Consider the following 22907-nt stretch of genomic DNA (forward strand, 5'->3'; position numbering starts at 1 on the left):
TGAGCACACAAATCTCCAAGGGTACCCAAACTTTGGCATCGGCCCATTTTCCTTTTTGTAATTTTTAAAATGACTATATGTATATATATATATATATATATACACTGTATTTTTCGGACTATAAGACGCACTGGACCATAAGACGCACTGGACCATAAGACGCACCTAGGTTTTAGAGGAGGAAAATAAAAAAAAAAATTAAGCAAAAAATGTGTTCATGATGCACTTTTAAGCGGGAGGGAGTCTTCTGCTGACACTGGTATAGGGGTAATGTCCCCCAATTCTGACAATATCTCCCATCCTGGTATATATGCCCCCCCCCCTTCCTTTTATACGTGGTTCCCATCCCCATCCTGGTATGCCTGGCATCCCTCCATCCATGTATGCATGGAACCCCACCATCCTGGTATGCATGGCACCCCTCATCCTTATTCTGGTATGCATGGCACCCATCATCCCTATCCTGGTATGCATGGCACCCCTCATCCCTGTCCTGGTATGCATGGCACCCCTCATCCCTGTCCTGGTATGCATGGCACCCCTCATCCCTATCCTGGTATGCATGGAACCCCTAATCCCTATCCTGGTATGCATGGCACCCCTAATCCCTATCCTGGTATGCATGGCACAGCAATCCCCATCCTGGTATGCATGGCACAGCAATCCCCATCCTGGCATGCATGGCACAGCAATCCCCATCTTGGTATGCGTGGCACCCTCATTCCTGTCCTGGTATGCATGGCACCCCTAATCCCTATCCTGGTATGCATGGCACCCCTAATCCCTATCCTGGTATGTATGGCCCCTCATCCTAATCCTGGTATGTATGGCCCCCTCATCTTTATCCTGTTATGTATGCCCCCCTCAGCGTTATCCTGGTATGTATGGCCCCCTCATCTTTATCTTGTTATGTATGGCCCCCTCATCTTTATCCTGTTATGTATGTCCTCTCAGCGTTACCCTGGTATGTATGGCCCCCTCATCCTTACCCTGATATGCATGGTCCCCCTAATCCCCATCATGCTGCACATAAAAAAAAATAAACACTCCTACTCACCTTTCTTCTCTCCTCCAGCGCTGCGTCCGGTCTGCCCGCACTGATCTGAGCTGCGCATGGCGTCACTGTCATGCGCGGTTCACAAGGACAGATCAGCTGCCGGAAGTCACTGCTCCCCACGCCGGGACTGTGTGCGCGGGGAGCAATGACTTCATGCTCCTTAATAGCCGGCACACAGCGTAGCCGCAGCACGGCTCGTGCTGCTGCCGGGCTATCGTGTGTGCCCTCTTATTAAAGGGCATGAATATTCACCCACGCCCATGGGCGTGGAGAGAGGTTGAATATTCATGCCCTTTAACAGTGGGCACAGGAGATTCCGGCAGCAGCAGGAGCCGCGCTGCGGCTACACTGTGTGCCGCTATTAAGGAGCATGAATATTCATTTTCTTTTGCAGCGGGGACAGTGCAGGCTGCAGCGGGCGTCTGCTGCCTCCTGTGCCCCGCTCCTCCACCGCTACCGCTCCCCCCACACCCCACATATATATACACCCACCAACATTCGGACTATAAGACGCACCCCCATTTTCCTCCAAAATTTTGGAGGAAAAAAGTGCGTCTTATAGTCCGAAAAATACGGTATATATATATATATATATATATATATATATATATATATATATATATATATATATTTTTTTTTGCCTAAAATACAAAGGAAATATGTCATCTATAATGTGTTGTTTAATGTGTGCAGCAAAATGTTCTACCAGTCTGTAGTGGTGACTCACCCAGGGGGGGATATATGGGGGAAACTCGGTACCTGGGCCTTTACTTCCTTGGGATGTCGCGGCAGTCGGCTCCCGGGCCCGTCCTCTGGGTCACTCTTTAAAAGGGGTTTTAGTGTTTTTGTTAACAGTTTGTCTCGTGACGCCACCTGTGGTTTCTGGTAATAGTTACCAGCGCTGCTGCAGACCTCCGAGGGTGATGGGATGGCAGCTGGGATGTTTCTGCTCCCCACAGGCGGAGCGGGCCCCCGGGGCAGAGTTGATAGATGGGATGCATGTGAGAGATGACCCGGTCGGGTCAGAGGGAATGACGGACACGCACACAGGGGATTCGCTTCAGTACCTTTACTGGTGTAACGGCAGGTATGGTCAAGGGTACTTGCTAGGAAGGGTGCACTTCAGGACTCTCCCCAGTGAGTGGGTATAAGGCGTCCTGATCCGTTTCTTCCCCTCTCTAAGCTTCTGGCCCGCCTGGAACTTGGCCTAGCTTCTATGTTGTGTTGCTCTCTCACCTGACCGCTTGGTAGTAGGACTTTTCCTTGGCAACCACTATTCCTGGACGCCGGGGCCTTCGTGGTTCCTAGACCTGTTACTGATGGTATCTTCAGGATGACCAGGGGTCTGGAAGCCTCCTGGTATGCCGGTTGTACCTACTGGGTGTAGAGAACCCTGTAGGCGCGGACCCGGTGTGCGGATTGCATCTTGGGGTGAGCCCGTGATGCTCCTCTGCCCCCTCATCTCCTCTCTCCTCTCCTCTTGCCTCGGTCACACTCAGGGCCCTCAACACACACAGCAGCTCACGTGCTGCTCTCAGACTGCTCTCTGACTAAAAACTCACTGCCTAACTCCACCCTCCATATCTATATCCCTAACAGGGCTCCCTCTCGTTGTCTGAGGTGGAAGGGTGGAGGTGTCTGTTTGTAGTGAGGGCCTCTTGTGGAGAAGTCCATCCATGCACCCTTTTTGGGTCCTGTGGTACCTGTAGTAGCAGGGTGCCACAGTGGCAAGTGCCACTGCAGACTACAGTGCCACTACAGACTTTTTGCAATCATATGCTGGGAAAGTAGTGTGCCTTTTAGAGATCATTTCATGTTCAACTTGTTTAACTGTTCACAATAACAGTAATTTTGACCAGGGGTGCCCAAACTTTTAAATGTATATTTATCCATTAACCTCGCTGTAACAACATAACCTGAGAATAAACCAATTTAGAAGCGAGCCACACTACTTAGTCTAATGACTTGGAATATAAAACTGAAAGCATCCATAATGTTGGAAGGAAACTTTGCATTAAAATGTTATTTCAAAAGAATAATACAGGATGTCAGGGTATTATTTTCCTGGTTTTATGAAAATGTATCACCTAATTTTTTTTACTAATAAAAGCAAGATTCTGGCACATGTAATATTTTTTTCTCATCTGTTTCCATTTATTTTTTTTCTGTTTTCTATACTTGGTTATGGGTCAATTAACTTGCTTTACTCTGTGAACAGGATGTTCAGTGATACGCTTTACAGCATCCACATGGACACATCAAAACTGCAGACTTCCAATGCACATTTTGCCATCCACATCAAACCTTCAATATAAACTGTGCAAAACTTAATTTGGTACACAAAAAGTTTGCCAAGGATTTGTGGCAGATTTGACCCTTTGCATTGCACGTCTGGAACATTCTGATTGAAAATCGACAAGTACATTAGAGTCTCTAGTTTGAGAAATCGACGCCTCACAGCTCCTCAACTGGCAGATTCATTAACTAGTACACGCAAAACGCCAGTGTCAACATCTACAGTGAAGAGGCGACTCCGGGATGCTGGCCTTCAGGGCAAAGTGGCAAAGAAAAAGCCATATCTGAGACTGGATAATAAAAGGAAAAGATTAATGTGGGCAATAGAACACAGACATTGGACAGAGGTTAGATTGGAAAAAAGTTTTATGGACAGACGAATCAAAGTTTGAGGTGTTTGGATCACACAGAAGAACATTTGTGAGATGCAGAACAACTGAAAAGATGCTAGAAGAGTGCCTGATGCCATCCGTCAAGCATGGTGGAGGTAATGTGATGGTCTGGGGTTGCTTTGGTGCTGGTAAAGTGGGAGATTTGTACAAGGTAAATGGGATTTTGAATAAGGAAGGCTATCACTCCATTTTGCAACGCCTTGCTATACCCTGTGGACAGCGCTTGATTGGAGCCAATTTCATCCTACAACAGGAAAATGACCCAAAGCACACCTCCAAATTATACATGAACTATTTAGGGAAGAAGCAGGCAGCTGGTATTTTATCTGTAATGGAGTGGCCAGTGCAGTCACCAGATCTCAACCCCATTCAGCTGTTGTGGGAGCAGCTTGACCGTATGGTAGGCAAAAAGTGCCCATCAAGCCAATCCAGCTTCTGGGAGGGGCTTCAGGAAGCATGGGGGGAAATTTCTCAAGATTACCTCAGCAAATTAACAGCTAGAATACCAAAGGTCTGCAATGCTGTAATTGCTGCAAAGGGAGCATTCTTTGACGAAAGCAAAGTTTGAAGGAGAAAATTATTCTTTCAAATAAAAGCCATTATTTCTAACCTTGTCAATGTCTGGACTATATTTTCTAATCATTTTGCAACTCATTTGATAAATAAAAGTATGAGTTTTCATGGAAAACACAAAATTGTCTGGGTGAGCTCAAACTTTTGAACGGTAGCGTTTGTCATACAAAATAGTTAATAAATAACATTTCCCACATGTCTACTTTACATCAGCACATTTTTTGCAACAAAATATTTATATTTAGAAGTTATAAGGGTTAAAAGTTGACCAGCAATTTCTCATTTTTCCAATGAAATTTACAAAACCATTTTTTTAGGGACCACATTACATTTGAAGTGACTTTGAGGGCTCTATATGACAGAAAATACCCAAAAGTGACACCATTCTAAAAACTGCACCCCTCAAGGTGCTCAAAACCACATTCAATAAGTTTATTAACCATTCACAACCTTCACAGGAACTGAAGCAACGTGGAAGGAAAAAATGAACATTTAACTTTTTTCACACAAATTTTACTTCCGACCCCAATTCTTTTTATTTTCGCAAGGGTAACAAGAGAAAATGGACCACAAAATTTGTTGTGCAATTTCTCCTAAGTATGACGACACCCCATATGTGGGGGAAAACCACTGTTTGGGTGCACGGCAGGGCTAGGAAGGAAAGGAGCACCATTTTTCTTTTTGAACGCAAAATTGGTTGGAATCTAGAGCGGATGCCATGTCGCGTTTGGAGAGCCCCTGATGCACCTAAGCAGTGGAAACCCCCGACAAGTGACCCCATTTTGGATATACACCCCTCAAGATTTTTAACAAGGGGTATAGTGAGCATTTTGAACCCAGAGGTACGACACAGAATTTGATAACATTAGATCGTCATATTGAATATGTTGTCATTAGTGTTGAGTGCAAGTGTTCGCTACTTGAGTTTGCATCAGGTGCTCGGGTATGCCCCGAGTATCGCAGGTGCTCGAGTGACATGCTCGAGTCCCCGCCCCACATGTTTCGCAGCTGTTAGACATCCAAAAAAACATGCGGGGATTGCCCGTGTATGGCAAGCAATCCCTGCATGTTTTTTTTTGCACCTATTTAACAGAGGTGAAACATGTGGGGCGGAGACTCGAGCATGTCACTCGAGAACCAGCGATACTTGGAGCATACCCGAGCACCCAATGCAAACTCAAGTAGCGAGCACATGCAGACATGCACACACACAAGGTACGCAGACATGCACTCACACAATGTCACTGTAGGGCTAGTTGGTGACCAGGGAACAGGGGCTCCTACCATGTCCCTAACACTAGGTGGAGCCCTAGATCGCCCAATTCCCCGGGATACCTCTGAAGGTGAGGATGCCAGGGCCTCCGCCCTCACCATAACTTCTGAGTTAGCCGTCCATCTGTTCTCCTCCCCTACCCAGGGAAGGGGGCGCTACTGTGCACAACATAACCTGAGAATAAACCAATTTACAAACCAAACAATAGTCTCTGATAATCCCTCCAAGTCTCCTTCTCATAATAACGCCTCTCCCTCCGTTAGCCATGCAGCAAAAGCTAACTCTGACAAGGACTAAAATCAGAGCCCAGATTATAAAGGGAAAAGGAGTGGCTAACCGAGCTCAGCTGTGAGCACCAAGACTTCCAACATGGCCGTTTAACCCCTGTTCTGCCAGAAGAAATAAAACATGTCTTAAAATGAAAGAGAAGTGCTTTTTCTTGGAGCTGGTGTAGGAGCCCTCAGACATTGCAGTCTTCTGGCTCCACCCCGTTGGGGTAACCCCGTGACACACACGGTACGCAGACATGTACACACACACGGTACGCAGACATGTACACACACATGTGGCGCCCCTGAGGGTTCGGTGCCACAGGGGTACTGCATCTCTTTAATGAGGTGTGGTATCTCTCCTTCGAGGTAAGGATGGTGCAGCTGTCAGGACCTCACCTCTGCATTCAACACTACACCTCTCCCACCTGAGGGGGGGCTAATATGCACCAGGGTGCTGCCCCAGCCGGGATAAGAGGAGTTGGGGGAACCAAAGATAGGGGGAACCATGTAGTGGGTGAGGGTGGAGGACGCACATTTAGGTTACACTTAATAATTCATATTTAATAAACAGCCATCTTGGGCTCATGGTCTTTTGATTGTGATCTCCATCCCTGAACGTGGATTTTGGGTGAACCTGCAGCGGGTGGAGACACGGCCCTCGTACTCTGGCCTTGGGTCGAGGGGCAGGTTGGAGTTAACGTATGTCTCAACCCGGTCAAGGACCATGCCCAAGAAGGCCGGGAGCTTAGGAGTGTAGCTCCACCGCAAAAGGATCCCAGGAGGATGCAAACGGAGCGGCATATGCCACCTGTCCTCACTATTCTGGCCTGGTCAGAGGGAGTCCTGCTGCAAAAGGGGTACCGGCCCGCGATATCTGACTCTGCCACTTCAAGTCTTAGTCAGAGAAGCCCGGAGGCTCAGTGGATCCCACCGGGTAACGGACGGAGCGGAGTCGCCACCTGTACCCTTGTTCTGTGCATAGTCCAGAGGGAGACCCGGCCTTAGTACATGCAACACACACGGACAGGAGAGGGCCTAGTGGGAAAAGTCTAGGAACACTCTGGTGCGGGGTCCTGATTAAGCACTTGAATTACTCGGAGGTTGTCGGACCCCCGTCCCTGGTGACCGCAGAACTCCGTGAGGAGCAGGGAGAAGCCTTGCAGCTGTACTCTCCACCGTGAGTACAAAAACCCTGGAAGTCAACCCCTATGGCCTCTGGACTCTTTATTTCTGCATTGCACCGCACCACGCAGCACCAGACCTCCTACACTACAACTCCCTCCATCCTCGTCTCTGCCCTGAGGCCCTGCTCCGCCTGTGGGGAGTAGCACCATCCGAAGCTGCCACTACATCCCGCCTCAGAGGACTGGCCATCACCAGACACCACAGGTGGCGTAGTCGAAATACCACTCAACCCTGAAAGGCCATTACATCTTTTTAATGTGACCGCCCTGGGCACGGAATGGGTCTAGGCCATGACTGCATCCCCTTAACACCAGCAAGAGGCCCGGCTCCGAGTATCCCCACTTCCCAGGGTGAGGGCTGTGAGCGTCACACACACAGTACGCAAACATGCACTCACATACACACATGCACATGGTACACAGATATGCACACATACAATACGCAGGCACGAACATACACAAACATATAAATACACAGATACGTACACATACAGGCATACATACATATTTGAACACAAATTCTTAAAAACACATAGAAAACAGACATAAATATATATACACAGTCATACACACTGACATACACAGATATTCACATCATACATGCACACACACATTAGAAATATTTTTAGTATGGGGATTTGGGAAGCTTGCTCACCTGCCCCCTGCCTGTGTCCAGTCCAGCAGCTCCTCAGGTATGTGGCAGTGCAGGGCCACCAGGGTGTCACAGACATGGCCCTAGACCATCAGAGGGGCCCACTCGCTGTCGGGACCCGGGCCGCTTCCCCGGCATCTGTGCAAGACCTTTGACGCTGCTTGATTGCCGGCACTTCACCAGACATGGCCGCTCACAGTGCGCTGTGTGGCTGTGTCTGGTAGTAATGACACGGCAGGGGCGACATTGCACCTTTAATTGTGCTTGTGTGTCGCCCCTACCGTGTCATTACTACCAGACACAGCTGCACAGCGCACTGCACGTAGCCATGTCTGGTGAAGTGCTGGCAATCAAGCAGCAGAGCCGGCGGTCCTGAACAGGTGCCGGGGAAGCGGCCCGGGCCCCGACAGCGAGTGGGCCCCCCTGATGGTCCAGGGCCCCGGCACTTGCCCGGGTACGCCGGGTGCTGACTTCGGCCCTGCCACTACTCCAACCCTTGTCAGTTCATAACAGTGGCCTTTTTGGAAGAGTGGGCAGAAAAAAGCCTTTACTTACACATAAAAATTGTAAGGTTCGTTTTGAGTTTGTCAAAAGACATGTGAGAGACTTCCCAAATGTATGGAGGCAGTTGCTGTGCTCAGAGGAGAACAAAATTGTACTTTTTGGCCACCAAGGTAAACTCTTTGTCTGGCGCTAAACCAACACAGTTCATCGCCCCAAGAACACTATCCCACAGTGAAACATGGTGGTGGAAGCATCATGCTGTGGGGATGTTTTTCGGCAGCAGGGTGTCACGGGTGTGTTGCCACGAAGATCGTCACGAGTACACAGCCTGACTTCTCGCAGCTGACTTGTTGGTGCTTTGTGTTTCTCGGCAGTGAGGGAGTTAATTCTCTCTCTCTCTCTGGGCTAGATGAGGTCCAGCCTCGCCCAGCTGCAATCAATACTTCTGTAGTGAGACTCCTTCATATACCTGCTGGTCTGTTTGGGAGGTGTCGGTGAAAGCATTTCATTCAGACTGACAGAGCGGATCGTGGTGTTTGGAGTTGCTGAGATAAGTGTATTTGGAAGTGTTTTTTCCCTTTCCTCGCTTTATCATTTATCTCCTTTCCCGTTGGTTTTCCCTCTGTTGTAGTTGAGAAGTTGTTTGTATGCAAGGTGGTTTTGGTTTTTCCCTTGTACTGTCTCGTTCGTCTAAATACTGTGTTTGGGCATATTATTTCTTGTTCCCTTTGGTTGTGATCGGGGTCCTTCTCAGGACTAGATTACTGAGGTGCAGGGATCTTCAGGAGGTAGGGGTTACGCTGGCGGCCTGGACCTCTGTACCTTTAACAGTACCTCCAGGTTGAGGGATTAGTCAGGGCCCCAGCTTAGGGTCAGCTTAGGCCCCCTACCTCCAGTATACGGAGACAGCGTGACACAGGGACATGGAAAATGGTCCAAGTCAAGGGGAAGATGTATGGTGCAAAATACAGGGATATTCTTGAGCAAAACCTGTTTCAGTCTATCTGGCATTTGAGACTGGGACGGCGATTCACCTTTCAACAAAGCAATGACCCAAAGCATACTGCTAAAGCAACACTCAAGTGGTTTAAGGGGAAATGTGTAAATGTTTTGGAGTGGTCTAATCAAAGCCCAGACCTTAATCCAATTGAGAATCAGTGGTCAGACTTGAAGATTGCTGTGCCCCAGAGGAAACCATCTAACTTGAAGGAGCTGGAGCAGTTTTACCTTGAGGAATGGGCAAAAATCCCAGTGGCAAGATGTGGAAAGTAATAGAGACTTATCCAAAGCGCTTTGCAGCTGTAATTGCCGCAAAAGGAGGCTCTACAAAGTACTGACTTTAGGGGGGTGAATAGTTATGCACACTGAAGTTTTCAGTTATTTTGTCCTATTTGTTGTTTGCTTCACATTACAAAGAAAACCAAATGTTCACATTTGTACACATGTTCTTTACATGAACTGGTGCAAACTCTCAAAAAACTGTGCAATTCCAAATTGTGAAGTAGCAAAACATGAAAAAATGCCAAGAGCAGTGAATACTTTTGCAAGCCACTGTATATATAACAGGATGTTGCCCAGGCAAGATAAGGGACATATATACCAGGATGGAGGACACATATATATTCATATGTACAGTACAGACCAAAAGTTTGGGCACACCTTCTCATTTAAAGATTTTTCTGTATTTTCATGACTTTGAAAATTGTACATTCACACTGAAGGCATAAAAACTATGAATTAACACATGTGGAATTATATACTTAACAAAAAAGTGTGAAACAACTGAAAATATGTCTTATATTCTAGGTTCTTCAAAGTAGCCACCTTTTGCTTTGATGACTGCTTTGCACACTCTTGGCATTCTCTTGATGAGCTTCAAGAGGCAGTCACCGGAAATGGAAATGGTCTTCCAACAATCTTGAAGGAGTTCCCAGAGATGCTTAGCACTTGTTGACCCTTTTGCCTTCACTCTGCGGTCCAGCTCACCCCAAACCATCTCGATTGGGTTCAGGTCTGGTGACTGTGGAGGCCAGGTCATCTGGCGTAGCACCCCATCACTCTCCCGCTTGGTCAAATAGCCCTTACACAGCCTGGAGGTGTGTTTGGGGTCATTGTCCTGTTGAAAAATAAATGATGGTCCAACTAAACACAAACCGGATGGAATAGCATGCCGCTGCAAGATGCTGTGGTAGCCATGATGGTTCAGTATGCCTTCAATTTTCAATAAATCCCCAACAGTGTCACCAGCAAAACACCCCCACACCATCACACCTCCTCCTCCATGCTTCACGGTGGGAACCAGGCATGTAGAGTCCATCCGTTCACCTCTTCTGAGTCACACAAAGACACGGTGGTTGGAACCAAAGATTTCAAATTTGGACTCATCAGACCAAAGCACAGATTTCCACTGGTCTAATGTCCATTCCTTGTGTTCTTTAGCCCAAACCTGTCTCTTCCGCTTGTTGCCTGTCCTTAGCAGTGGTTTCCTAGCAGCTATTTTACCATGAAGGCCTGCTGCACAAAGTCTCCTCTTAACAGCTGTTTTAGAGATGTGTCTGCTGCTAGAACTCTGCGTGGCATTGACCTGGTCTCTAATCTGAGCTGCTGTTAACCTCCGATTTCTCAGGCTGGTGACTTGGATAAACTTATCCTCAGAAGCAGAGGTGACTCTTGGTCTTTCTTTCCTGGGGCGGTCCTCATGTGAGAAAGTTTCTTTGTAGCGCTTGATGGTTTTTGCAACTGCACTTGGGGACACTTTCAAAGTTTGACAAATTTTTCGGAGTGACTGACCTTCATTTCTTAAAGTAATGATGGCCACTCATTTTTCTTTACTTAGCTGCTTTTTTCTTGCCTTAATACAAATTCTAACAGTCTATTCAGTAGGACTATGAGCTGTGTATCCACCAGACTTCTGCACAACACAACTGATGGTCCCAACCCTATTTATAAGGCAAGAAATCCCACTTATTAAACCTGACAGGGCACACCTGTGAAGTGAAAACCATTTCCGGTGACTACCTCTTGAAGCTCATTGTTACGGATCCGGGTGGTGGAACCTCTGTGCCGTTGTGCAAGGAGGGACCCAGAGGGGCGTAACTAAGTATCAACTCAGACCGACCCTGGTCGTACAGCGGCTAACGACTCCGTGACCAGGGAGGGACCGAGCAGAGGGACCAGGTGCTATTCTGGGGACAACCTTGTAAGAGAGCAGGTGGCTCCCACGGGTCAGAAGACAGGGACTGAGCGGTATAGCGAGTGGACACAGCAAGCAGGCAGAAGTCTCTGGGTTAGCTGACAGGTGGTCACGGCACGTGACCACGGGGCAGGCTGAAGTCTCTAGGTTAGCAGACTGGTGGTCACGGCAAGTGACGGCAGGAGCCTCCAGGTAGGCTATCAGGTGGTCACGGCAAGTGACGGCAGGAGCCTCCAGGTAGGCTATCAGGTGGTCACGGCAAGTGACGGCCAAGCAGGCTGAAGTCTCTTGGTTAACAGGCAGGTGGTCACGGCAAGTGAGAGAGGGAGCGCGCGCGTGCGCGCCCTAAGCACAGTGCCCGGGAAGCTGCTCGCGCCGGCAGCAGCGGGAAGAGGAGCGCGGGAGGACGCCGCGCGGGGAGCGGGGAGGTGAGAGGGATGGCGTCTCTGCCAGGCAGGGGGCAGAGACGCCGATGCTACAGTACCCCCTCCCCTTTACGCCCCCTCTTTTTTAGGCCAGACAAAAAATTTTCTAGGAGAAGCGGGGCATGGATGTTCTCCCTTGGTTCCCAAGTTCTCTCCTCTGGGCCAAACCCCTTCCAATTCACCAGAAAAAAGGTCTTCCCCCTTACCCTTTTGGTAGCCAGAATATTCTCTGCCTCAAAAATGTCCTCAGCGGAAACAGGAGCAGGGGAGGAACCTGGATTGTAGGAAAAAGAATTAAAGACAACAGGTTTGAGGAGAGATACGGGAAGGAGTTGGGAATCCGTAAGGTGGCTGGAAGTTTTAGCTTGTAGGCCACTGGATTGATCTGTTTAAGGTTTTCAAAAGGACTGATGAACCGAGGGCCCAACTTGTAGGAAGGTATTTTGAGCCGAACGTGTTTGGAGGAGAGCCAAGCCTTGTCTCCCGGACGGAATTGAGGCGGATCCAGACGTCTCTTGTCAGCATGTCTCTTCATCCGCTCGGAGGACCGAAGAAGTGCAGACCTAGCACTCTCTCAAATGGTGGAAAACTCGCTGACCAGAGACTCCGTGGCAGGGTTGTCCACAGAAGCGGAGACGGGAAACGGAATCCGGGGATGTTGACCATAGACTATAAAGAACCGAGACTTGGAAGATGATTCGCTCTCATGGTTATTGTAGGAGAACTCGGCCCATGGCAAGAGATCCACCCAATCAGTATGGTGAGCGTTAACAAAGTGCCGGAGGTAGCAGGTAAGGATCTGGTTGATCCACTCCACTTGACCGTTGGACTGTGGATGGTAAGTGGAGGAGAAATCCAGGGTGACATCCAGCAGCTTACACGTAGCTCTCCAGAAACGTGACGTGAACTGAACCCCTCGATCTGACACAATGTGGAGGGGTAGGCCATGGAGACGGAAGATGTGAAGGAAGAAGTCCTTGGCTAGCCCTGATGCAGACGGGAAACCAAGCAAAGGGATGAAGTGGGCCATTTTAGAAAAGCGGTCAGTGACCACCCAAATGACTGTACAACCGGCAGAGACAGGGAGATCTGTAATAAAGTCCATAGCAATGTGTTGCCATGGGGCATCAGGTATGGGAAGAGGCAAGAGATGACCGGCAGGTAGATGTCTGGGAACCTTGTTGCGGGCACAGGACGAACAGGCCGAGACGAAGTCTACCACATCCTTGCGCAGGGTAGGCCACCAGTAATGCCGGGTGATAAGCAGGAAGGTCTTCTTTTGGCCAGCATGGCCGGCTAGTTTAGATGAATGACCCCAGCGAAGAACCTTCTCACAATCTGGTACTGCTACAAACGTCTTACCGGGTGGAAGACGAGTTAGATCCAAGGGAGCCACCTTCATCACCTTGGAGGGGTCGATGATGTGCATAGGTTCCTCCTCTTGATCGGAGTACAGGAAGGATCGGGACGAGGCGTTGGCTTTGACATTCTTGTCCGCCGGGAGGAAATGCAGGACGAAGTCGAAGCGGGCGAAGAACAAAGACCACCGGGTATGACGCGGATTGAGTCTTTGGGCATTTTGGAGATATGCCAGATTTTTGTGATCCGTATAGATGATCACCAGGTATAGAGCCCCTTCCAGCAGGTAGCGCCATTCCTCCAGTGCCAATTTAATGGCTAACAATTCTTGGTCTCCAATGGAGTAGTAGCGCTCAGACGCGGAGAAGAGTTTGGAGAAGAAGCCGCAGGTTACCATTCTCCCGGATGAAGACTTTTGGGTGAGCACCGCTCCGGCTCCGGAGGAAGAAGCATCAACCTCCAGGTAGAATTGTTTGTTGCAGTCCGGACGGTGCAGTACCGGGGCGGAGGAGAAGGCTTGCTTTAAGGAGAGGAAAGCCTCCTCAGCTTCGGGCGACCATACCTTAGGATTTGCTCCCTTACGGGTGAGCGCAGATATGGGAGCAGTCCGGGAAGAGAAATGCGGAATGAAGAGACGATAGTAGTTGGTGAAGCCCAGGAATCGCTAAATCGCCTTCAACCCGTCCGGACGGGGCCACTTTAGGGCCGCAGAGAGCTTCTCAGGATCCATTCGTAAGCTTGTCTGGGAGATAACGTAGCCTAGGAATGGAAGAGAGGTCTGCTCGAAGAGGCACTTCTCGTATTTAGCGTAGAGGTGGTTCTGCCTGAGCCTAAGCAGGACCTGACGAATATCCCTCCGGTGTGTGGGAAGATCCGGAGAGAAGACCAAGATATCGTCCAGGTATACCACCACACAGGAGTAAAGAAGATCACGGAAGATGTCGTTGACCAATTCTTGGAAGACAGCGGGAGCATTGCAGAGACCGAAGGGCATCACACGGTATTCATAGTGACCGTCCCGGGTATTGAATGCCGTCTTCCACTCGTCTCCTTGATGGATTCGGACCAGGTTATACGCTCCACGTCGATCCAGCTTGGAAAAGATGCTAGCGCCCTTAAGGCGATCAAACAACTCGGAGATGAGCGGTAGGGGATATTTGTTTTTTACCGTGATCAGATTGAGTCCTCTATAATCAATACAGGGACATAGCGAGCCATCCTTCTTCTTGACAAAGAAGAATCCGGCTCCAGCCAGGGAGGTAGACTTCCGGATGAATCCCCTAGCCAGATTCTCCTCAATGTACTCAGACACGGCCCGGGTTTCGGCCGCCGACAACGGGTAAATACGCCCACGGGGTGGAGTGGCGCCAGGTACAAGGTCGATCGGGCAATCATATGGCCTATGAGGTGGCAATGTCTCTGCTTCCTTTTTACCGAAGACATCCGCGTATGACCAGTAAGGAGCCGGTAGACCGGGTAAATTAGCTGGGGTAGGTGGTGGACGAGTCGGGCAAACCAGAACCAGGCAGGTCCTGTGGCAGTCCTGACCCCACCGGACTACTTCACCTAATTGCCAGTTCAGCATGGGTTCATGTGTCTGAAGCCAGTGTAGACCTAGCAATAGGGAGTGGGAGAGTCCAGGTAGCACATGGAAGGAGATTTTCTCAGAGTGCAGCATTCCCACCTGCAGGGTTATGGGTTCAGTGATGAGCAGGATGGTCACCGGAAGGAGTCTCCCATCCACGGAGGCGACGGACAATGGTTCAGCCAGAGGTTTGGTGGGAATCCGGTATCTCTTTACCAGGGACTGGGAAATGAGGTTTCCAGCAGCTCCAGAATCCAGGTGAGCAATTTCAAACTGACGGTTTTCACCCCAGGAGAAATAGACGGACAAAGTCAGGATTGGAGAGGGCTTACTTTTGCCTAGGACGACCTCTCCGAGTGGTCCTAGACACTGGCGTTTCCCGGCTGCTCCGGGCAGAAATGGATGAAGTGCTCCTTACTACCACAATAGAAACAGCTTCCCTCGGCTCGGTGTGACTCTTGGCGAGATTTGACCATCTTGGTCTGGTCGATCTGCATAGGTTCGGGCGAGTGCCCCCGGGGAGTGACTGGTTGAGAGGCAGGTCTCTGGAAAGTACGAGCAAGGCAGGAAAACTTTCTCTCCCGAGTAGTCTCTTTGGTACGTTCTTGGAACCGGATGTCGATCCGGGTAGCTAGTGACACCAGGTCATCCAGGGTGGTAGGAATGTCCCGACCGGCTAACTCGTCCTTAATCCGACCGGAAAGACCCTCCCAGAAAACAGACACCAGAGCCTCGTTCTCTCAGGCAAGCTCAGAAGCGAGGGTACGGAACCGTATGGCATATTGGCCCACGGTGAGACTCTCTTGGCGGAGACGTAGCAGAGAGTAGGCAGAAGAGGTTTTCCCTCCCGGTTCATCGAAGACTTTCCGGAAAGCAGCGAGGAAAGACGACAGGTCGGACACCAGGGGATCTCCTCTCTCCCACAGGGGATTTAGCCATGCCAGTGCCTCCCCAGTGAGATGGGACATGATGAAGGCCACCTTGGACCAGTCGGAGATGAACTGGTATGCCAAGAGTTCAAAGTGCAGGGTGCACTGGTTTATGAAACCCCGGGCTAAAGCGGGGTCACCAGCAAAACGTGGAGGTGCCAGGAGCCGAGGTCCATATCCGGGTGCCATAATGGGACTGGATTGCGGTGCCGCAGGAACAGACACCACTGGATCGGAGATAGACACAGACGAGTCAGACAATGCAGCTAGGCGAGAGTTAACAGACCGTAGATAGGACAGGACCGATTCCTGTTGAGCTCTCTGACGTAAGACTTCCTGGTGCAGATCACAGATCTGGGGGCCACCGGGTTCCATGGCCCGAGCAAACTGTTACGGATCCGGGTGGTGGAACTTCTGTGCCGTTGTACAAGGAGGGACCCAGAGGGGTGTAACTAAGTATCAACTCAGACCGACCCTGGTCGTACGGCGGCTAACGACTCCGTGGCCAGGGAGGGACCGAGCAGAGGGACCAGGTGCTACTCTGGGGACGACCTTGTAAGAGAGCAGGTGGCTCTCACGGGTCAGAAGACTGGGACTGACCGGTATAGCGGGTGGGCACAACAAGCAGGCAGAAGTCTCTGGGTTAGCTGACAGGTGGTCACGGCACGTGACGGCGGGGCAGGCTGAAGTCTCTAGGTTAGCAGACTGGTGGTCACAGCAAGTGAAGGCAGGAGCCTCCAGGTAGGCTATCAGGTGGTCACGGCAAGTGACGGCCAAGCAGGCTGAAGTCTCTTGGTTAACAGGCAGGTGGTCACAGCAAGTGACGGCAGAGCCTCCAGATAGGCTAGCAGGTAACAGGCAGGTAACAGGCGAGTGCTCCCAGGTGAGCAGGCTAGCAGGCACGGCAGGTAGCAGGCAGGTAACTGGCAGGTGCTTCCTGGTAAGCAGGCGGACTTGCCCATAGACAGACTGGCGGGTTGAACGGAAGACAGACTGTCGGGCTGGAGAGTAGACAGGCTGGCGGACTGGAACAGTAGTCAGGCTGGCAACTGGACCAGGGGGCAGAGACGCCGATGCTACACTCATCAATAGAATGCCAAGAGTGTGCAAAGCAGTCATCAAAGCAAAAGGTGGCTACTTTGAAGAACCTAGAATATAAGACATATTTTCAGTTGTTTCACACTTTTTTGTTAAGTATATAATTCCACATGTGTTAATTCATAGTTTTGATGCCTTCGGTGTAAATGTACAATTTTCAAAGTCATGAAAATACAGAAAAATCTTTAAATGAGAAGGTGTGTCCAAACTTTTGGTCTGTACTGTATACCAGGATGGGGGGGGGGGGTCGGTCCAAATCTTACATCGGGGCCCATCATACTCTTGTTACGCCATTGCTCCAGGGAGTTCATGACTGACACATCGGAATGCTACAAAAAAGGTATAATTTTTTACAAAAACCTATAGAGCTGAACCACAAGGTCCATATGTAAAAATATGCCGTCCACTTCCTTCTAAGTGTTGGGATCTGGTGTGGCAGATTTAATTTTTGTAGATTGTAGGGATGTAAAGAAAATGCATCACACTTCTTAAGTTCCACAAGGAACTACTATTACAGGATGTAAGGCTATGTGCCCACGTTGCATTTATGAAGCAGAAAATTTCTGCTGCATAAATGCAAGTCCTCTCCCGGAAAAACGCATGCGGAATTCCGCACGCGTTTATCGTGCATTTTTCGCGCGTTTATCACGCGTTTTCCACATGCGGAATTGCCTTGCGTTTTTTATGCATTGGACAAAGGCAATTCCGCTTGCGGAAACGCAAAATTAAATGACATGCTGCGGATTTTTGACCGCGGCATAAACGCTGCGGAAAAATCCGCAGCATGTGCATAGAACTTGCGGAATCCCATTGGGGACCATGGGGTGCGGATATACATGCGTTTTTCAAGCGTTTACGCTGCGGAAATTCCGCAGCATATACGCTTGAAAAATGCTACGTGGGCACACAGCCTAATACCCCAGCAGACTCTGTTGTCATTTCTAATTTTTATGCTGAAAATAAAGAAAAAAGGGTGACAGATGTAATTCATTTTTATGAGACTTGTAATGACGACGCGATCAGAAGAAAACAAAGTCTAAGAAAGTCATTCTACAGTGTGATCCAAAAACAACTTGGTCTCTGAGCCTTGTAATTACAACTAGATACAAAGTAAAGCACAAAATAAAGATTGTTTGTTTTCACTTAATATCCACTCTGTTATCTAATTTGTTCAATGTGATGCAAAAAATAAAAATCTGCTGCAAGAGTAAACCTACCTACTCACCACAAAAGGGAAGAAGCACTCATGACTCATGACCTACAGAGGGGAGCGGACCGCTATTTGTGTACTTTTAACCAAGGAAACAATCTGTGGATTTGGTAATTGTTCACATTTTGTGGTTCTATTTAAAACTATTCTGGTATTCTGTCACCCCAAAATGCCTTTTAGACTATCTATACAGTGTAATAAGGGACTTTTCCAATATAAAACTCATAATAGCACTGTAGCTGTTACTGGCACAGTGCTTGTGAAAGTAACTTTTAATCCATATGCAAAAGAGGGGCTTCGGTGTACCTATGGCCATGAGCTTTGTTCACCGCTTTGCCCCCTTAGTTTGCATCTTGGGGACTGCCCTGGCTTGTGATGGACAGTTCTCACTCCTAGAGTAAACTCTACCCTGTGTATGCACATGGGCAATGATCCAGGCTGTGCCAGCTGCAGGTGCACACAGTGGCTGGCCGCGTTCTACGCTACACTTACTAGGGTGCGAGTGGCATCAGTACAGAGGAACCAGGATGAAGATCGCGCTCAGCCACTATGTGCTCACTCGGCCATAACAGCGCATGCACACTAACACAGGGCAGCATTCACTCCAGGAGTGAGCGGTGTCCATCACAAACTAGGGCAGTCACCAAGACATAAATTGGGGGGACGTAACGGTGCACCCAGCTCATGGCCACTCCATGGGTGCCAAAACCCCCTCATTTGCATATGGATTAAAAGTTATTTTTACAAGCACTGTACTAGTAATAGCAATAGTGCTAAATTGAGTTTTAAAGGGGTTAAGTCCCCTATATCATTGTATTGTTAGTCTAAAAGGCATTGTAGCATGCAGGTCATATAAGAAAACCATGGATTTCTCTGGTATAAGACATCAGATCGCAAATATCAATGTATCATCTTATTCAGCTTCCTATTACCTATTTGCCCATATAGATGGCTTAGGAGAGTTGATCCTACTGACAGATTCCCTTTAAATAATATTCTCAGTGATTGGCTGTAGCCTGTCAACAAAGACCTGAAGCAGCGCTGGAACAGTTGTTGGTGAATACTGCTCTGTTGTTTTTTTTTTGTCTTAGCAAGCAAATTTTAATTCTTGGAAAATCCTTATACCCATAGTCAAGGAACCTGTACAGAGGCCCACTTTACTATATTGTGGTCAGAAGCCATTTGGTGACATGATGCACTTTTGCTTACTGCATAACGGCATTTGCACCCAAATCCCAGGAGCCTTCCCCTGTGCACTACTACTTGTTCCCTCTATGTCTGATTTGGTTGGTGGGTGACAATATAGTAGTCCCGTTGTACTCTTCGGGCTTGTGGTTCCACTCTGCCCGGAAGCTTGGGGGTTAATTCTTAGCAAATGTTTCCCCCTGCTGTTTGTCTGGGGCTGGACTGCTCTCTATTTAAAGCCCTGAGAGTAAGTTTCCAGTGCCAGTTATAGTGAATACTACCTCTGGTTTATTGTTTACCAGGGATTAACGGTGAAGGCCAAGGAACCTCTGTAACTTGAAAGTCAGCATAGCCAGCGTAAAACCTTACTTTACAAGTCCTTTTTAGAGCTGCCAGGCGACTACTGACAGAACCTTGTTACAGAGTATTCTCAAGTTTGGAAGTTATCCCCTTTCGATGGGATAGGGGATAACTTTCTAATCGCTGGGGGTCCAACCACTCTGAAGAGTCCCATGTGAATGGAATGGTGGGCGATCATGGGCACTTACACTCCATTCATTCTTAAAGCGGTTGTCCGGTCTAGAATGGCAAGTCTGCAGTCACACTGTGTGACTGCAGACTTGTGAATCCTCCCAGCGCATGCACTGGACAATATTGAGCGAGGCTGCGCCCACTAGACGCATTCTGGCCGGAAGTATACATATTGCATACTTGACCGTCATTCCCGGAGCTGACACTGGCGAATCCACAGTGCGTGAGCTGGGAGGAATCATAAGTCTGCAGTCACATAGAGTGACTGCAGACTTGTCATTCTAGACCGGACAACCCCTTTAAGGCAAGTTAAAAGACCAGCCTGGTGCAGCTATCGGCTATCCTCCCATCAAGAATGGAGTGGCAGGACCTGGACCCGTTGAAGAATGTGTAGCACGTGAAACGTCTGTCGTCTGTATGGTGACCCGCTCCCTCACATCCACGATTTTAAAACTGTACTAATAAAGAAGAATTTTACCTCATACAGAGTGCCACCCCTTCATCTCTACTTTGCCATACTTTTGAGGACTTCATTCTCGGTGGTGTTGCACCTGTTAATTGAGGAAGCCGTGCAGCTAACTCAATTCCAAGACTCCGCTAAGAGGTATGATTAGTATGCGTGGAGCTGGTTGCTGAACTTTTGCAGTGTCCATTATTGACCACTGTTCCATTCACATGGGTCTCTTCAGCGATCCAGTTCTTGGAATTGCTGGGGTCCCAACAGTCGGCGCCCCCAGCAATTGGGAAGTGGTCCACTGTCTCAAGGTTAACTTTCAAACTTGAGAATACCCCTTTAAAGGAGTTGTCCAGATGATAGCAGCTGATATTTTAAAAAAGGCTCAGACTAACAGAAAAAAAAGATATATTGCATCCTCGCCCCCCAGTGATCCTCAGCAGCTCTCATTCTGACCCTGAATAAGGTCTTGATCACACATTCAGTATTTGGCCAGCATTTTACTTTAGTATTTGTAAGAGAAAATGAGAAGTGGAACAATCAGTATAATAGAAACATATCACCACTTCTGGATTTATCACCCACTCCTGGCTTTGGCTTACAAATACTGATGTAAAATACTGACCAAATACTGAGCTTGTGAATGTAGTCTTACTCTGTTCCCGTTGATCTCAGTTCCATCTTGACAAACCATGATGACAGCTCAGCTGGTTGAGGGTTACCCCTGTGGTCAGGATTGTCTTTCCAGTTACCTGATCCTTTTGTCTCCTGACATAATCTGTCTGTGGACATTTTGGGGTCTCCATGCATATTGGAAGGATGGCCGATCCTGCCGAAATTGGATTTGGATGACTTTTATTGAAATAAAAATGTTAATGAAGTTACGGGAATTGTTTTCCACACTTGCTTATGGTGAGCGTTCGTGTGACAGTGACCAACTGTCTGTACGGTGTTGATGAATATATGGGTGCTACACAAATAGTAGGATTGTGGAGAAGAACGTGCTATGGTTAGACAGGCTTGTTTCCATATAGCAGAAGTGAGAAAGGGGATTTGTTTCAAAAGAGGCAGGAATTCTACTTATGTAGTAAGAGGGAAACGGTGTGATATCATTCACCAGGAGGGAACTCCATTCTTTTCTTTGTATAGCGTAATATGTAGGAAATTCCCGGAGAACGATAGCATCTGGCTTTCTGCGCTACGTGATTAATTGTACAGCGAGGGCTGCACTGGGCTGCGCTACTGACTGTAGGGGAAACTGGTTTATTTGTGCAGAAATAAACTGTAGCTAAGGAGACCAGAACAGGGAACATCGTGCAACGCTCAAGACGTTTTTATTATGGGTAACTACAGCAACCAATGCTGGGTTTGGTCATTTACAAGTCAAGTCCCCTCTATATCATTCATTTCACTTACTCTTTTTTCTACACTTAGAAGTTGACTCATTTCATTTATCTGTTTCCTGTCTAAAAGGAAACACATACTGTATATGGTTTGAAATATAGATTTGGGTTCAGGGTAAGGTAAGTGCTAAATCACCCTCTGAAGATCACAGATCTTTTAGTGTTTAACACTTTAATGACTGCCCCTTTTTTCTAGTTTTTTTTTGTTAGTTTTAAATTAAATATCCTGTTGAATGAAGTGTCCAGGTTGTTACGGTCGCTTGGATATCTAATGTATGCAATATATTTGTTACTTATATGTAATAAAATGTATTTTATAATTGAAAACATTTTTTCTTTTGTCTCTCAGATTTTTCACTTTTTCGTACTCTTTTTAATACTTTTTTAGGTGTTTTATATAGGTATATATATTTTTTATTTTCTATATAAACGGGTCATCTAGGACAATACAGTGCCACAGACAGCAACAACGGACGTTCTTCTTTAGTGGTTGTCTTAACTTGGTTTCTCAATACCCCCATAGCAATCCGTATTTGATGAAGGTTGATGTATTGGGACTAGTGATGAGCGAGTATGTTCTGTGAACCCTTTCGGCGAGCATGCTCGGGTGCTCGCCGAGTATCTTCAGCGTGCTCAGGTGTTATGTTTCAGTCACGCTGTGCTCATGATTTGCGACTGTTTGACTGCTTTAATACATGTGAGGAATGCCTAAGAAACAGGCATTCCTCACATGTATTAAAGCTGTCAAACAGTCGCAAATTATGAACACAGCGTGACTGAAACATAACACCCGAGCACGCTGAAGATGCTCGGAAAACACCCAAGCATGCTCATAAATCTCGAGTAACGAGCATGCTTGCTCATGACTAATTGGGACCAAAACATTACAATTATATTCTCTGGATTGCCTCAAAATAAAATCTGAATTATTTTTGTTGCATTGGAGGGCAAAGTACCTTTATTTTTCAATTTTAACAGAAGAAGAAGCCGTCTCGAGCACCCCATCTATACAGGAATGCTGTATATCCATAATTCCAGTGACCCCAAACATATAGCCAATGTCATTAAAGGGGTTTTCCAAGACCATTGTATTATTACTATGGTCCTAAATACTAACTTCCTGCCTGTTGTACCCGGCACCGGCTTACATTGGTCACCGATCGGTCCTGCCAGCGATTTAGCTGCTCATGTCAACAAAGCAGCTCTTCTTAAGGGCTACTTTATCTAGGTGGCTTGACTGCTTCCATCATGCTGATTGACAACCGGCTCTCTGCAGTTAGGCAGCTGTCAATCAGCATGATGTCGGCAGTCACACCCTGTCAACAGGACAGAG

This window comes from Phyllobates terribilis, unplaced genomic scaffold (genome assembly GCF_046119375.1).
Source record: "Phyllobates terribilis strain yellow unplaced genomic scaffold, ASM4611937v1 Scaffold_12__6_contigs__length_324123572, whole genome shotgun sequence".
NCBI lineage: Eukaryota > Metazoa > Chordata > Amphibia > Anura > Dendrobatidae > Phyllobates > Phyllobates terribilis.